The sequence below is a fragment of the Balaenoptera borealis genome, assembly GCF_965194805.1.
Source record: "Balaenoptera borealis genome assembly, chromosome: 10".
Lineage (NCBI taxonomy): Eukaryota > Metazoa > Chordata > Mammalia > Artiodactyla > Balaenopteridae > Balaenoptera > Balaenoptera borealis.
Genome location: NC_138874.1, coordinates 118128524 through 118145438, shown reverse-complemented (window position 1 = coordinate 118145438; position 16915 = coordinate 118128524). Strand labels below are relative to the sequence as shown.

The window sequence follows — 16915 nt, the reverse complement described above, 5'->3', positions numbered from 1 at the left end:
CAAAACACACCAATAAATGGAAAGATAACCTGTTCTCATGGAATGGAACAATTAATATTGTTAAAACATCCATGCTACCCAAAGCAGTGGACACAGTGAATGCAATCCCTCCCAAAATTCCATGGTATTTTCCCCCAAAATAGAGCAAATCCTCCTAATATCTGTGGGGAACCACAAAGGACCCCAAATAGCCAAAGAAACCCTGAAAAAAGAGAACGGGCTGGAGGCATCTCCCTCCCTGACGTCACACTCTGCTCAGAAGCTACAGTCACCAAAACAGTGTGGAACTGGCTCAAAACGGGCACAGGGACCAGAGGAACAGGACAGAGAGACCAGAATTCAACCCACACGGACGGGGTCGGTGAATTTATGACACAGGGACCAAGGACACACCAAGGAGCACGACACGCCCCACGATAAATGGTGCTGGGAAAACTGGACGCCCCATAACTCACGCTGGCTACCCTGCACACAAACTTGACCAAACACCCAGCTTTCCACGCCAAGCCCTCCCTCGCTCACACGAAGAGGGACCCCCTCAACGGTCAGTCGCCCACAGGAAGCTTCTCCCCACTTTTCCTCACCGCCTCTTCACCTTTTCCTCAGGCATCACCTGGGTCCTCAGGAAACCTAGTTCCCTAGTCAGCGTGGACGCAGCCCCACTTTGTCCTGAAGCCGAAACCCCAGCGAGTCCTAAGGAGACGGAGACCGAGCTCCTCTCAGCAGAGACGCTGAGCCCGGCGTCCTACCCAAAGGCCCCCGCCCCCGCCCCCGCCCCCGCGCCTGAGGAGGCTCAACTCCTCTCAGCTGCCCTCACAATCGAGTTCGCAGGGAACGAGCATGCGCTGTGGGTCAGAGAGGCGAACTCGGCGCCACCCTGTGGTCAGTGCAGGAAATGCAGCTCGCGCCTCCCTCACAGGTCACTGGGGGCAGCGTGCCCTACTGACAGGACTGCTGAATCCATTAAACTGAAAATTCAAACTAAAATGGAGTCTCTATCCCAAAAGTTTTCTAAAAGTAGTTAAGGAACAATTAATTGGAAACCATTTGGAATGAAGTGAACGTAGATGCAAACTTTACAACTTATACCAAATTCACTCAAAGTTATTCAGAGGCAAATTTTATTTTAGTTTATAATTTATTTTTGGCTGCGTTGGGTCTTCGTTGCTGCATGTGGGCTTCCTCTAGTTGCGTCGAGCGGGGCTACTCTTCGTTGCGGTGTACGGGCTTCTCATTGTGGTAGCTTCTCTTGTGGGCGAGCACAGGCTCTAGGCGCGCAGGCTTCAGTAGTTGTGCCGCGCAGGCTTCAGTAGTTTTTCCACGCAGGCTTGGTTGCTCTGCGACATGTGGGATCTTCCCGGACCAGGGCTCGAGCCCGTGTCCCCTGCATTGGCAGGCGGACTCTTAACCACTGCGTCACCAGGGAAGTCCCCACAGACAAATTTTAAATACAAAACTATTCAAGGAGCTTCCCTGGTGGCGCAGTGGTTGAGAATCTGTCTGCTAATGCAGGGGACATGGGTTCGAGCCCTGGTCTGGGAAGATCCCACATGCCGCGGAGCAACTAGGCCCGTGAGCCACAACTCCTGACCCTGCGCGTCTGGAGCCTGTGCTCCGCAACAAGAGAGGCCGCGATAGCGTGAGGCCCGCGCACCGCGATGAAGAGTGGCCCCCGCTTGCCACAACTAGAGAAAGCCTTCGCACAGAAACGAAGACCCAACACAGCCAAAAATAAATTAATTAATTCATCAATTAAAAAAAAAAGCTGTCTCTCAAATTTAACTTCCAGAATATATTCAGGAAAAACGCATACGCCCTTTTTGGCCAACCAAAGAAGCGGGCAATGCAAATCAACACTACAAAGAGGTATCACTTCGAATCAGAAAAAAGGACCATCCTCACAAAGGGTAAAAACCAGCTATGCAGGACAAGGAGAGGAGAAAAGGGAGCCTCGTTACGCTGAAGGGGGGAATGTAAATTGCCAACGGCCACTCTGGAGAAGTGTGCTGTGTTTCCTAAAACATCTAAAAAACAGAGCTACAAAGCATAGGGCGCTTCCACTCATGGGCCTATATGTTGGAAAATCCAAAAATCCACAGGACGCAGGCACCCCGTTTACTGCTGCTATGCTTACAACAGCCTCGACTTGGGTACAACTTCATAGTCCTTGGAAGGAAAAAATGGTGAAAGAAAATTTGATACTTAAGCACAACGGAATATTACTCAGCCCTGAAATCAATGAAATGAGGCCAGTTGCAGCAACTCAGGGGGACTTATGTATGGTCATTGAGAGTGAAATAAGTTAGACAGCAAGAGAAACTTATCATAAGATATCACTTATAAAGGGAATCTAAAAATCGCCAACCATGAACTGAATTACAAACAGAACACCATCACACATTTACAAAACACACTTATGGCTGCTTAAGGGGAAAAGTGTGGTGCGTTGATGCATAAACCAGGAGGTTGAAATTGGCACAGATACCGTTCCATACGCCAATAATGTAATCGCCAAGACATACTCATTGTTCACGGAACTGGACTCAGCACACTCTATTCACAGAAAAAACAAATATCTGACTACTAGAAACTACAAAAGAATTTATTGATGTCTCTCTATAAGTGACTCAGGTGGATGTACAGCACCAAGAAACACAACATTGCAAATCAGCTACACCCCATTATAAAAATTAATTATAAAAAAAGAAAGACAGTGAGAGAGAGAGGAATTCTTACAAAATTCAATCAGGGGCTGTGAGGCAACTGGACTGACCACATCTACACTCACAGCTGAATGGGACGTAAGGCTGGACACCCTAACCCTAAACCCTAAACCCTAACCCAACCCTAACCCTACCTTAAACCTAACCCTAACCCAACACTAACCCTAACCCTAAACCTAAACCCTAACCCTAACCCAACCCTAAGCCTAACCCTAACCCCTAGCCCTAGCCCTAACTCTGACCCTAACCCCTAACCCTTAACCCCTAACCCCTAACCCTAACCAAGTTCACAAGTAAACTTCTCGCCCACCTGGAGAGAGTGATTTAATTTTAAAGAGTAAAGACACAATCAGCTCAGTAATTGGCCACGGGGGCTGGAGGGGCCAAGGCTAACCTGAGCTGGAGGAACGTGGGTGCCTGCCTGGATGCTCAGAGGCCAAGGGCTGTCCTGAGACCTGCTTGGACACCCGTGCAGATGGAACAAAGGATCCACCCAGTCCCAAGAGGGCCCCACCAGCCCTCACGAACGCAACACCAGACTTCCCTGGTGGCGCAGTGGTTAAGAATCCACCTGCCCATGCACGGGACACGGGTTTGAGCCCTGGTCAGGGAAGATCCCACATGCTGTGGAGCAACTAAGCCCGTGCACCACAACTACTGAGCCTGCGCTCTAGAACCCGCGAGCCACAACTGCTGAAGCCCACGTGCTTAGAGCCTGTGCTCTGCAACAAGAGAAGCCACTGCAATGAGAAGCCCTCAAATTATGAAAAATGTTGTTAAGAGGATGGATGGGAAAGGTGGTATCTTTGGAGCAACAGAATCATATTTTTTTCCGGTATATTCTGAAAAATAATTCTATTGATATCCACAGTTTTTAGTACCCAAAAATGGATTTAGCCCTATATATTACATAAGTACATGTCTATGCAATGTAATAAAACGCCTACAAACGTACTGAAAAACTTCAAATGGAATTTGGCGACTTGAGACTTTTCAGAAATTTCCTTGCGGCCCAGTCACGTCAAGAGCCAGGAGTTCGAATTCCCTCGCCACTTCCGGCTTCACACCCTCCCACCACACGCACAGTTAAGCTCTGGAATCGTGGAGCTGACGAGAAACGCCTGCCTCTCTCACAAACTCCAAACGTACACTCACCGGCCAGGGCCCCTCACAGTCTCCAGGCTGGTCCCAACCCTGGTGGAATCACTTCCAGCCTTTCTTTCCCCGGTGGCGCACTCCTCCCATGATGCCCTGGGGCGCACCCCTCCCATGATGTCCCGGGGCACACCCCTCCCATGATGCCCCGGGGCCCACCCCTCCCATGATGCCCCGGGGCCCACCGGAAGCAACTCCTCACCTCTCTGGAAAATTGAAACCACCTTTCTTCTCGGTAGGTACCGGCTGTTTCCTTGGAAGTCCATGGCTGCTGATTTTTTCACGTGTTTTCAATACTGTGATACACCCACCCTCCCCGAACTAGATGGTAAGCTGTTGGAGAGAACCAACTTCTAATCCCCAATGCCTGGAACGGTGTCTTTATAAGCCATTTGCTAAATGAAGAGCAGCTAAACGTTTTGTTTGACAGAGTGAAGCAAAGCTGAGTAGAAAAACAGCAGATAACAGAGCCAACGCTTAGCAGAGAATATGGAAGAATAGCGTTACCTTTATAATAACAGCTGGCATTTAAAACCCTAAATCCTTACCTTAGTTTGCAAGGCTCTAAGCATCTGGCCCCTAGCCGCTTCTGCCACTTCATTCCTTGCTACTGTATCCCTGGCTCCTTTCATCCCTGCCCTACTGGCCTTTATTCTGTTCCTGTGCAGGCAAGTTCCCCTCCCAGAGCCTTTGCATTTGTTTCCTCTGCCTGGAATACTGTGCCCCGTTGATATTCGCCTGGCTTGCTCTTCCTCTAAGTGCTCAAATATCATCTCTTTAGAGAAACTTATCCTGATTGATCCATTTCAAACCCACACAGCCACTGTTTCCTTATCCTAATTTTCCTTTCCTTCAGAGAATTTATCACTAATTGACATTTGATATCTGTTTGTTTGTTGTCTGTCCCCACATACACACACACTAGAATAGAGTTTCCATGAGGGCAGAGACTTTGCCTGTTCTGTTCCCTAGTGCTTAAAATCTTCCCAGCATGTAGTAAGCCCTCAATGAATGTTTGATGAATAAACAATTGAATACGTGCATGCTCCCTGTTACCGGCTCTGTGCATTACAGCTTCAAAATTAGCAATTCCATATGTGAATTTCATCACCATCCTGGTTTTGTGAGAGATCTCAAGCTGGTTCCATCTAGCCCCATCTTGGTCAAGTTTGAGGACTTTGCCATCGTACCCCCAACCACCTTTTGGGTAGGGTGATAAATTTATCTGGGTTTGCCCAGGATTGTCCTGATTTTAAAACTGAAGTCTCAGGAATCTCTTCAATTCCAAGCAAATTAGGAAGGTTGGTCACCCTGCTTTGAGGTATCTAGGCTCCATCTTCCTCGTCTTGTTTTATTGTTGTGAGTGTGTGGAATGAGGGGGTGGGGGGCGGGGGGTGGCGGTGACTTAAGAGTGTTCTGGGCCATCTGGAGAGGAAATTGGCTATATGTAGTGGGTAGAATGGGAGGGCTGGATGGCCAGTAGTGAGGCTGTGGTCAGCTGATGGGCCTTACCAAACAGCAACAAAAAAGAGATGAAAGAACAACATAGAAGATGCTGTCCTGGCTTCCAGAGCCCTCTGGCACAGGCAATGGTTGGTACATTCTCTAGAGAAAGTTCCTGGCTTCTAAGTCTCAGGCTCTGCTGTTGACATGGCCTCACCCACTCCATGTCACTTTCAAAAAGTAGCCTATCATGCATTTATTAACTCAGTTGTCACAAGAACCCCATGAGTTAAGTATTGTTATTATCCCCATTTTACAGATGAAGAAACTGAGGCTCAGAAAAGTAGAATAAGTTGCGCAAATTCAAATAGTTTAAATAGTGAAGTCAGGATTTGAACCTCAGTATTCTGACTCTCAAAGTCCACTCTTAGTCACTACATTATCATGCAGCTCTTAACAATGTAAATATGCATTTGGGCTATGCCTAGCCAAGGGCATAAAATCTTTTTTTTTTTTTTAGGCTATGTTGTTTCATACCCCAACAGTTGAAATTAAAAGTAACTGATCACGCGTTTCTTAGTTCTAATGAGGCTTTAAGCACTGAAGAAACCAACAAAAAAAATACAACTACTAGACAAAAAAGGGCAAATGACATGGACCCTAAGTCTCACAGGCATCAGTCAAGATTATGAGGCCAGATAAGAAAGTCTCCAGTTTACTGGACAGACCTAACTGGTAGAATTTCTTCTCTGAACACAATGTTCCCAGGCCATGCACACACTCTCTCCATGATATTTTCAGAGAAGGATGCCTCGTTTGCGTGTAATTCTGAGAAGCATGTATAATTCTGAGAGCGTTAGTGTCTTAACAGGATCTTGCAAAGCCAGAAACAGCTGTCTTGTAGTGAAAGCACAAACTGGACTTGGATTCAAACCAGACTTGTTCTAGCTCCCATTCTGCCACTTACTAGCTGTATGACTAGTCACTTAATCTTGCCAAGCCTCAGTTTTCCAACCTGTAAAACTGATAAATCTATGTCCTCACTGATTGAAGGAAAATCAGTTTAAATATTTCTCTGGATAATCCCCCATCAACTTTTTGCTTTGCAAAATTGTAGTGTAGAAATGCCAGCAGTGGGCTTCCCTGGTGGCGCAGTGGTTGAGAGTCTGCCTGCCAATGCAGGGGACACGGGTTCGAGCCCTGGTCTGGGAAGATCCCACATGCCGCAGAGCAACTGGGCCCGTGAGCTACAACTACTGAGCCTGCGCGTCTGGAGCCTGTGCTCCGCAACAAGAGAAGCCTGCGCACCGCGATGAAGAGTGGCCCCCACTCGCCGTGACTAGAGAAAGCCCTCGCACAGAAACGAAGACCCAACACAGACAAAAATAAATAAAGTAATTAGTTTAATAAATAAATAAATACATTTATTAAAAAAAAAAAAAAAAGAAATGCCAGCAGTATAGAAGTTTATGTATTGCACTTGAAAGAGTTCTGAACTAGCGCTCTTGGATCTGAGAGTAGAATGGGAAGGGGGTCTGTCTAATTAATTAGCATTAATTAGGTAACCTGTCCAGAACCTCAGTTTCTGATTCTGTAACATCAGGGTTAGATTAGGTAATATTCAAGGTTCCCCTCTAGTTCTGGATCTAATATTCTCACTCAATATTTTTAATTAGGCGATTCAATATAAATTTGTATCATTCACTAATATACCTGTCCTGTGACTTTTGCCCAGAAATTTCTGTTTCTGGCTGGGGAACTTCTTGCTGCTTTTGGAAATTTCATCTGTTACATAGCTCTTAGATAGTTGTAACGGGTAAGGGATGATCCTCCTATCAGCACAATTAACTGCCCTTTCTTCTCAAGTAGCCCTCTGCGGAATGAACTTGATTACACTTGTTTCCTGGGCCTCTCTATTTGGCCCTGCTGCTGCTTTCTCCATCCAAATCTGCATTTCCTCTGAATGTGCCTTATATAGTGATTGGTGGAGAGATTTGCTCCCAGGGAGATCAGGAAAACGTTTTCCTCCTCCTTAACACCTGCTCACTCCTTAATCCTTGGCTTCAAAGCTTCCACCCCCACCATCCTGCTGACATTAATGTCAGGATCACCTCTCTGACTGACCCAATGCCCTTTTCATGGTCCTCCTTTTCTCCATCTTCTCTGTAGAGCTTTTTACTATATCCTCTCTCTTGAAAATACCACCCTCTCGAAAATACCACCTCCCTTGACTTCTTCTGACACTAATAATGAAGTTCCCATCACTTTAGAGTTGACAAAATGATTTTGTAACAAGACTGGAGAAAACCCTCATAGACAGAACTCCTCTCAGGTTTGGGAGAGATGGAATGATGGTGTGGGGTGTGAGCTGGGGACTACAGGGTATAGTGGTGGGATAAAGATGAAGCTCCCAAAGGGAATATGTGAGTAAAAATAGGTGATCACCAAACTTGCTAAGGATAAAAGTGGTGTTCTTTACTTGAGGACTTTTATTTTGTTGAGTAACCAGATGAGTAGGCATGCAGGTCAATGGCAGAGCTAAAGGGCCCCATGTAACAGAGGAACAACTGAGTACCCGCAGGGGTCGGGCAGACACCTCAGGGGAAGAAAGGAAATCAACCACCTGCATCAGTGTGACGGAAAATGGACTTCGTGGAAGTCATTGCTGATGGAAACTGAATACTTTAGGGGATGTAATATAATCCTCTTCTAGTCTGCTCTACAAAATCTTCAGTAAAGCCTGCATTGCTCACTTATGTTTTTTGTGCTAGTGGATTATTTGCCAAGGTCTGTGTCAAGGTTGATACAGATTGAAGCATACTGTTTGGCACTGGCTGGAAAGAGACTGCCTGCGGAGACACCCACGTCTTGACAGTATCTCATTTGACCCCCACACTATCCTCATGACTTGGGCAGAAACAGAATTATGTTTCTGATTTTGCAGCGGAAGGAGAAAACCTCACAGCTGCGAAGAGAGGTGATGGGACTTGCCATTTATGGCAGTAAATGACAGAAGTAAAATATGGATCCACGTGGCTCTTTTGACTCCAGCAAGATCTCACTCAGGTATTTGTTTACCTGAAGAATAACCTTTTATTTTTCCACTCTTTTTGTCTTCATTTCCGCCTCTCACCTCCTCAACATGCAGGCTTTCTCTGAGAACCCAGCTTCCTTAGTAAGTTCAACTATCAACTGCATACAGGTGACACCCTCATACTCACAGACCTACATCTTCAGTCTTAATGTCTCCTGTATGTAAACTTTGAATCCTTATCTCTACCTACTTAGCTGGATATCACCATCATCTCAATCTCAATCTGTCCAAAATCGAAATTCCTATTTCCCCCCTTCACTATTTCTCCTGGGCAGGTATCATGCCCCTAGATTTCTAGGCTGCAATGAGGGCTGGATGAAAGGTAGGATCCTCTGATTCCTTTTTCCTCCTCAAACTCAGCATCATCAAAGTCTTGTGGATCCTGCCTTCAGGGTAACCCTTGGGTTTTCTCTTTCCTTTTACATCTCATTTCTGTACTGCTTAATCAAGGCCCTCTTCATTTTACACCATGATTATTTTTATATTCAATGCAAATAGATATTACTTGCATGTTTAATATTATGTTGAGAGGATTGTAATATATTAATGTGGGATAGGGCCTCGAAAAATAAGTCTAGAGGACTTCCCAGTGGTCCAGTGGGTAAGACTGCGTGCTCCCAATGCAGGGGGCCCAGGTTCGATCCCTGGTCGGGGAACTAGATCCCAAGTGCATGCCACAACTAAAGATCCCGCATGCCACAAAGAGGATCTCACATGCTGCAACTAAGACCTGGAGCAGCCTAAATAAATAAATAAATGTTAAAAATAATAATAATAAGTCTAGAGCTCAGAGAGGTCTTAAATGAGAGAAACATATTCCTTTCACCTCCTGGGGTTCTCTTTTTGCCAGGCCTAAACGGGACAGTGAGGCAGACAACTTCAAGCCCACACAATACTCTTCTTGAACCTACGGGATGGACCCGGAGATACCAGGGGACAATCACTGGGAAAGCCAGCCCTCTGGTGCTATGGAGAATTTTAACACACATCTGAATTTATAGGGTCATCCAGGGGTTAATTCTAACTGCCCACCTACTCCCATAAATCATATCAGAGCCTGTATAATCATCTTGGCAAGTTGTACACCAAGATTTTCTAAATAGTTGCTAAGTGGTTCTAGGACCTCAGGTTCTCCCTCTCCATTATATCCTACCATCAGTTCTATACTAATCTTCAGATATATGTGTGTGTCTACACACACACACACACACGTTCACTCTTCTGCTTAAAACCTTGAAAGGTTCCCCAATGATCTCAGAATAATGTCCTGACTCCTTCCATGGGCATTGGGAGCCCATCACGGACAAGCCCAGCCCACTTCTCCAGCCTCACCTCTGTGTTACCCCCAACCCTTCCATCCAGGCTTGCCCATTCCACCTTCCTGAAACACACCCTGGGAGGTCTTGTTTCTAACCACAATCCCTACGTTCCCTAAGCCTGGAACCTCCTCCCTGTACTCTTAAAATCTGCCTCCTTTAAGAGATAGTAGAGGATAGAGGAAAAGGCGAGGCTTTGGAATCAGCAACCTGGGGTTCCAATTCTGGCTCCATTGCCTACTAGCTGTGGGGCCTTTTGGTCAATCACTTAACTCCCTTAGGCCTCAGTTCCCCATATGGACAATGGGAATAATAAGAATATAAACAGTATAACCCCCTAAGGCTTGCAGAGAAAAATAAACATAATAAAATATACAAAAGTGCTATGTAAACAGGAAAGAACTATAAAAAGCATTATTATTATTTTTTTTTATTATTATTATTATCTCCACCGTCACATCCCCTTCAGATCTCTTCTCTCCTCCAAAGCAGTATCATTATCATTAATAACAATTCTGAGAATATTTTACATAAACAACATACCTTACGGGTTTTAAATACCTTGTCCATACATCTAGTCCACTGTGCATCTCACTCATCTTGGCACTTAACCTTGGAAAAGTAATTTATCTTTTCGTGTCTATGTACTCTCTTCCCATGTCCATTATCTCCTCCTTTGGAGCAATGTCCCTATTTCATATCTCCTTTCCCCATTGCCAGCACTCAAAAGTGATGGGCTTGCAAAAGTGAAAGGTTATAGGCATTGGCTCTAGAGCCAGAGAGGATTTGAATCCCATTTCTGCCACTTACTAGTTGTGTGGCCTTAGGCAGTTTATTTAAACTCTCACTGGCCCAAATTTCTTCAGCCATAAAATGGGAATGAAGTTAGCACCTACCCCACAAAACTATTATGATGCTTAAGTGAGTCAATATGGATAAAGCCTGGCACGTAGTGAGTTCGTAATAAATATAAACTATTACTATTAAGTGAGACTGAGTCTGATTCCATTCTTTTCTGCCTTATCACTTCAGCCCTCTTTCAACACAGATTCCCCATGAATCATCCTTATTCATTTATACACAGGAACAAAATCTACTGAGCATCTGTTACATACAAAAGACTGTCCCTTGGATAAAAGCAGCTGTGTTTATGCCTGATCACTTTCTGTTGCTTTCTCCTGGGCCAAATGGTACTAAGAATGAGACAAGTTCTCTGTGGATTGCAGCCTTCAGCTTTCTCCTCTTGTTTTCTCAAGCAGGGAGTAAGATGGTGTTCCAACATCAGATCACCAGGTACAAAAAAGTTCTTCATATTTTTTTACTGAAAGGCTTCTCAGGCCCCTTAACATGCTAGTGTTTATGGTGAATCTCCAGCAACAGGGAATAGAGTTGGCCACATTTCCTGAACTCATTTAGCCACGGGACCTTTTATTTCACAGTTTCTCTCAGAATCAACATTCTGTCAAATCTACTTTGGAAAATGCTACGTGGAAGTCCTATTCTTATCTGTTTCTCCTTTGTCCACAATTTCATTTTGACTAATGCAAACTGTCCTTGGAAATGCCTAACTATATGAGACTACCCACTGGAAGACTAGAGAATCTTTTTTTCTTTTTAATTGAAGTATAGTTGATTTACAATATTGTGTTAGCTTCAGGTGTACAGAAAAGTGACTCAGTTATATTGTTTTCAGATTATATTCCATTATAGGTTACTACAAAATATTGAGTATAATTCAGTACACATTGATCATATACAACATAAACAAGTCAGGCTGTATTGCTGTAAATGGCTCTAACTTCTAAAATGTATGGTAATTCCTACATAGTCAAACATTACTTATGTTTCAGCCAAAAAACAACCCCGAGCAACCATAAGAGTTGTCACAAAGACCATGTATTTCCATTAGAACTTCTAGAACTTCCCATGGAACTTATGACTCCTTTTTTTTGTTTGTTTTTTCCTTTAGCTTGTTCATCTGTTTCCCATTCTATAGCAGATTAGAAAAAGGAAGATTGGGCTCACAGAGGCAAACACACTAACCACAGACAGAATACAGCTGAGTACCTTGCCGTGAAGGTGTAGATATAAAAACTAGAAAGGTGACACAAAAATTCATTGCAACCTAGGAACAATTAGTGCAGGGTAAAATCCGCGAAGAAACTATAATATCCCTGACGACTTTATTACATCACCTCCCAGGCCCCTGAGTGATCAAGGAAAAGTTGAAGTCTATTCAAGATACTAGATTAAATAAATCAAGATAATATATAATACATTTTAGAAAGTTTTCCATCTACAATGGATTTTTTAAAAAAATAAATTAATGGATAAGAATAGATGGGTTAGATGGACCTAGAGATTATCACACTAAGTGAAGTAAGCCAGACAAAGACAAATACACGATATCGCTTATATGTGGAATCTAAAAAAAAAACATGATAGAAATGAACTTATTTACAAAACAGAAGTAGACCTACAGATATAGAAAACAAATTTATGGTTACCTAAGGGGAAAGGGAGGTGGGGGATAAATTAGGAGTTTGGGATTAACACATACACACTACTATATATAAAATAGAAAAACAACAAGGACTTACTGTATAGCACAGGGAACTATATACTCAGTATTTTGTAATAACCTATAAGGGAAATGAATCTGAAAAAGAATATATACATATATATGTGTGTGTGTGTGTGTGTGTGTGTGTGTGTATATATATATATATATATATATATATATATATATATATACACACATACATGAATCTCTTTGCTGTACACCTGAAACTAACACAACATTGTAAATCAAATATACTTCAATTAAAAAATAACGTTTTAAAAAAAAGAATGGATGTGTTAAATGGCCAATCTTATGTTTTCCGGAGATTTCTGAGAAGAGGCGCACACCACCTCATGTTTACGATGCTGGGTAAAGGAGACGTACTTAGTATCCATGCTATTGATCATCCATCGCTTGACAATTCACCCTGTGGCTCTGCCCTTCACTGACCTTCTTAGCACACTCTGCCCCAGTTCTGCTCAGCCTCTAGAACTCTCTAAGTCTCAAAGATCTGTGTCCAACGTCAAAATCCCTACGCAGCTGACTTGGCATTATACAGCCTCCGCTGGTCATTTATCCAAGTAACTTAACAAGAGTGAAAGATCAGGGCTACGATGCATTTACATCTAAGGAGTAAATGGTGATCCCCCAATACAGCCACGTTAGAGTGCTGGGCTTGCGCATTTGGGAGTATAAAGGGAGTTGGGGGGCCACACTTTCGAAACTGCTTCGACCACAGCACCGCAAGGTAAGTGCTCACAAGTGCCCGCTTTTTTGCTCCATGTAGCTGTGATTATACCTGATCAGGTTACCTGGAGAGGAGAGAAGGCAACACAGCAGCCTTTGCTGAGGGCCTACTAAGCGTAAGGAACTGTGTTAAGGGCAATATGGGAGACAAGATGGCGAGGCCTTTCAAGAAGCTTCTACAAAGAGTAAAAAGACAAGAATATAAGCAATTATGACACCAAAAAAAAAAAACAAAACTAACCTGCAGGATATAAAGCTGAATATAATACGTGCTTACCCCTATAATTGTTTAGGTCAGTATTATAATTGCAGTTAACAAATAAACATGCTAATTTGTGATATCTCTTCTGTGATTGCCTTGAAGTATTATTTGAAATTTTTGTGGTTGGTTATGTAAATTTTTTTCTTATGTCAGGATTTCTGGGAGATGATTGCGGGAAGAAATTCTCCCATGCACTTGATCCATCTCAGAATGCATCCTCGTTTGCTTATTAATGACCAGTGTCCAGACTGCTCATTCATGGCATGCCTTGTGGACTTCGGGCTGGGTCGTGTCTGACACTGCAGGAGCATCCCTCAGAGGGGTTCTGTAGCTCTAGGAGCTTGCGATGCTTCGATTTCTGGCCACCATCTTCACCAGAATACCTTCTGTCAGACATTCACAGGGTTAAGAGAAACCTTGGGGATTTTCTGGTCCATCTGTCTCATTTACAGAAGGAAACCAAAGCTCAAGGAAATTACAACAGCTACTTTACAGAGCTGGCATTAGAAAACCGAGGTTCTGCCTCCAAGTGTGATTTCGTTTGAACCAAGGATTCAGAATATGATACTTAATCATTTAATCTTTTCCTGAGAAAGTTGTGAGAAATTTAGGATATAGCTGGAGATTATTAGAGACTCATAAAAGGAAGAGACCAAGAGTACACGACCAAAGTAGGAAAGCAAGTGTTGAAATGTCTCTTCCTGCCTAAATGGTATTTCACGACATGTTCCCCAGGTTCCATAAAAGTACTGTGTGGTAAATGGGAAGTTTAAGTTAAATTTGATATTGAAAATTATTCAGACTCTTACGGTATCCTGAGATCTTCATGTAGGTTATCAACTTCTGGACTGAGATTCCTTAGTCCCAAATAAGTTATCAGCTACCCTACCTTCATCTTCTCCAAGAGAATATAGGATATTTAAGAGAGTGCCCTTCCTAGACCTCTTAAAGAAGTCTTGCCCATAATTCACAACTTTTCTCTCATTGCCAAAGAATTCAACTTCTGGTCTAAAAGCATCCAAGTTACAATCCGGATCATTCCCCTCCCTCCTTCCTTTCTTTTTTGACCCCTCACGGCCCCCTACCCTCAGCCAGAAGCATCATCTCTCTAAGTCCCCATAACACTTCATTTAGACGCTTACAGAATTTGTATTATTCTTCCTTGTTCAAAGATTTATTTGAGCATTTCCTTTAACTGTTCCTAAATTTTGCATTCCTTTAGGGTAGAGAGTGTCTTTATCCTTTTTTATACCCCCTTATGGAGCTGACATGGTACTTTGCACACACATAAGATACTCAAAAAAATTGTTAATCAGTGCTGTAATTACCCAATTATTTAAAGAATGATGACTTAACCGAAGGGAAAAATGGAAAATGTATTTCCATCCCACACCATCCACTGTGTACTATTTAAATGTAGCTAAACTTAGAAAAGTACAATTTCTAGATTTATTTAAACTCTTCATAGTTCATTTGTTCTTTGTTTTGTTTAGTTTTGATTTCCGGAATCACTCTCTCAGAAGCCACTTCATTCCTGAAGGACACTAACCATTGCTTTGGAAACCAAGAAGGTAAGAGTCACTTTCATCTTGATTGGGAATACAATAATTGAAATTCGCAAACAGTGTTTTACATATTCTCATTCTTGCCACACTCATAGGAATCTGAAACTGATGAAATTAAAATCCATTACTTAAGTATTTCTAAAGGCAGATTACAAAATATGCAGCTAAGGAAGCAGGTCTTCCCAAATTTGCTCATCACACTAACAGGAATAAAACACACTGCAGAACTTTGACACACAAGCTCCAGGTCAATATACTTAGGTTGGCCCCAAACATGATGTTCGTAGGCTCAAGATTCAGTCTTCACACAAGTCTAACTTTGCTGTTTTTTGAGCAGAGGCCGCACCCGTGAATTCCCTCAGCTGTGTCTTTACTCACAAATGATGCTGAGAGAATAAGGAGAAATGGATTCAAACCTATGTCCACTGTAGTAATAAAAAAAAATTACTCCCCCACCTCAAGATTTGTGCTTATTGGAAGTAATTCTAGATGAATTAGGACCAAGGAAACCAAAGTATAATTAGGTCATGACCACACCATTGCTGACAAGATGCAGTAGCTGAGAAGTTCCCAGGAGAGGGCTGAAAGTTGAGAGCAGTGTCATAGTGCACTGACAGCAGTAAGAGGGGTTGGGGAGCACTCAGAAGGTGGTGCTGGAGGTCAGGGAGACTGGGATGGCCATCCCCATTGGAAGACCCCTAAAGACAGGAACAGAGGGGATGGTTGGAGGGACACAGCTGTGTAGGGCTGGAAGCAGGTCAAGCTCTCAAAACCAAGAAGCAGATAATTAGGGGACTTTCTGGGGGTAGAGTTTCCAGGGACACCATGAGTCATGCCAAGAGAGTTGGATGAGACCTAACAAGGGAAAGTTTTATCAGCCAAGAATACATGGTTTTAGCCCTGGGTCCCAGAGTACAGTTGTATAAATATGGGGACAAGATCTGACTTAGCAACCGGACGCACACAGCGTGCGTTGAGGGGCTTTGCTTGACAGTGAGTGGTGAGCCATCGGTGTGAGGAGGCTGCCAGAGGGCAGTCACCACCTCGGGCATGACACCTAGGTCAGGAGAGGTGAGGGCACATGCTGATGGAGGACAACATGTGGTCTGGATGTCACACTTAAGAGATTAACAGAAGTGAGCTCACTGTGATGGTAAAGGAGATGCAGAAGCACATCACGGAAGAAACAGATGAAGACAGCACTGGGGCTACTTAGCCTGGAAAAGAAAAAGCTAAGGAGGGACTTCCCTGGAGGTCCAGTGGTTAAGACTTCGCCTTTCAGGCTCAATCCCTGGTCGGGGAGCTAAGATCCTACATGCCTTGCAGCCAAAAAACCAAAACATAAAACAGAAGCAATACTGTAACAAATTCAATAAAGACTTGAAAAATGGTCCACATTAAAAAAAAAAAAAAAAAGCAAAGGAGAACCCAGAGCAGCCATCAAATGGGTGAAGAGTTGTCTTGTGGGGAGAAGGTTTGAACTCTTTCTGTTGTTACCAAGAGCCGAAAGGAGGATCAAACATCCTGAAGTCACAGAGAGCCAGATTTCAGTTTAAAGCAAGAAGTATCTTTGGCCTGCAGAAACTACCCCAAATGATTTTCCAAAATTTTCAAAAGGGAAAAAAGTCATCTTGAAGGCATTTGAGTAGGCTGGACAACACATTTGCAAGAATATCGCTGAGACAACTCATGCATCATCTAGGCAGTAAAAGTAGGAGATACTGGATTCTGAGTCATGGTTAGAGCTGTGGGTGGAAGAAGAAAAATCTTCACCTCAACACACGCAGTGACTTGAATCCCAGACGGAAAGTCTTGTTTTTCTAAGAGACCTAAAGGTATAGTTTGGCCATGAGTCATTGTAGTCTTTCCCCAACTTCAGACTTCAATCTTATACTACTATCACAAATTTTGCAATACCCATTTAAGACCAGTACTGCTAATTCACTTAATATTTTGATTTACCTTGATTCCTTTTTCTTCTTAGATGTGTTTTTCAAAGTTACCCTATATGCTTGCTATGAAAGTCTGGACCGTCTATCTCAGCATC

At 43.3% G+C, this 16915-nt stretch overlaps 1 long non-coding RNA gene across 1 annotated transcript in view; it reads right to left on the bottom strand.

Moving 5' to 3' along the window:
- LOC309636012 overlaps positions 1–16915 on the bottom strand; it is a 57069-nt gene that overhangs the window by 23419 nt on the left and 16735 nt on the right. The window lies entirely within an intron of this gene.